We start from the raw sequence: 2,006 nt of genomic DNA on the forward strand, positions 1-2,006 counted from the left end.
AGAGAGACCCTGCCTCAGAACAATCAAACAACAAGAAAGAAAGAGAGAGGGAGAGGGAGGAAGGGAGGGAGGAATGGAAGGAAGAAAAGAAAAAGAACATTGATCAAAACCTGGCATGGTACCACACACCTAAATTCCAGCATTCAGTATACAGAGGTGGGTCTGTAAGTTTGAGGCTAGCCTGGTCTACATAGAGAATTCCAGATTAGTCGGGGCTACATGGTAAGATCCTATCTCAACAACAAAAATTCTTTTGAATTTTGATTGACAGTAGGGAGTAAGTGTGAGCTAAGATTGGTGGGTTCTGGCGGTGAGAGAACTCTAAAATATCTTCATTTGCATTTATATTGCCCCAGTTTCTCATTGTTGAACAGCTTTTGACTTAGCATCAGTATAAGTTTAACTGTACGAAATTAATTTTAATACTTTGCATGAAGAAATTGTTCATTCGTTATGTGACTTTTAATTTATACCTGTAATCTGACATACAGTGATAATTTAAATTGCATCCTCAAACCACACACACACACACACACACACACAATTTAAAACAAAACCAAAAAAATGTTTCTCTGGATGGGAAAATTAAAATTACAGAGCTATTGAATATTTATTTGTTTAATCTATTATTTATTTGGTTTGTGTAATTATAATGAGTTAATATATAATATACAATGAATTCAATGATTATTTTAGAGTTGGATATAATTATTGAAAATTTCACCTGGAAGGGGAAAAAAACCCCAGCAAACCTTAAAGACACTGGGACACACACACCTCATTTTGTAGAGCCTTTGCCTCAAGTGTATGGAACCCAGGGTTTGACCACCAACGGAGTGCAAAAGAAGGCACACAAAACCCTGTGGCAGCTTATCAGGCAGAGAGATAAGCTTGACAAGCCGACTTTGTGCAGCGTGCACAGCAGTTTAACACACACTAGCTAGACATAAATAGATCCAACTTTATATAAACACTGCAGCTTAATGGGAGAAACAGCATTTGAACAGTTGGTTAAAGTTTGAGGGGGGAAATATTCCAATTAGCTTGATCAGTGTTCACTGTATGTATGTGTTGAAATATTGCATGAAGTCCCATGACTGTATACAATTCTTATGTGTACAGTACCCACAATTACTGTTTTAGATGTATTATGTACACACCGGATTTAGCTTTAACCATACACCTAAACAAACTCTAGGTAAGTTTATTAAGCATTATAAATTAACTGTAGAAAAGCAAGGAAATACAACCACATGTCAAAACTTAAAGGTAACATTAAATTAGAATGTTTATATTAAAGATCACTAAGGGGAGCAGGAGAGATGGCTCAGAGTTAAGAACACTGGTTTGTCCTCCAGAAGACCAGAGTCCAGTCCCCAGCACCTACATGGCAGCTCACAACTGTCTGTAGCTCCAGTCCTGTAACACCTTTTCTGGTCTCTGTGGGTACTACTAGGCACATACATGGTGCACAAACATGTATGCAGACAAAACATACATACACATAAAATGTTTTAAGATTTTTATCAAGAGCACAAAGGAAAACATTTTAACCCAAAACTATAAGCTGAAATTTTAAATTATTTTCAAGTAGTGAGGCTAAAAGGGCAGTGACAACATTTAATCAGTAAACACAAACAAGCTGATAGAAATACTAAGGTCCTACTAAGTCAATGATTAGGATGGTTCAAAAGAGGTCATAGCCTTCTTTTTCCTGCACATATTAAGCCCCTCCCCTCTATATGGAGCACCATGCTTTTGAGGACTTTGGAAGAGCTGCAAGACAAATATGGTCTTGCCCTTGGGGATCTTGTGTTAGGTGGGACAAGGTAGGAGGCAATTCAGAGAAAAATGTCACTACAATTGGTCTGGTAAATAAAAGATGTCTTACTGGTTCGGACAGAGATACTTGAGGCTCAGGTGAACCTTCATCAGGGAGTGTTATAGCTAAAGAACCTCTATTTTATGCTAGGTATCCATCTTCAGTACACACCAGCTGTTGGTCT

The sequence above is a fragment of the Micromys minutus genome (assembly GCF_963924665.1).
Source record: "Micromys minutus genome assembly, chromosome: 4".
NCBI classification, from domain to species: Eukaryota; Metazoa; Chordata; class Mammalia; order Rodentia; family Muridae; genus Micromys; species Micromys minutus.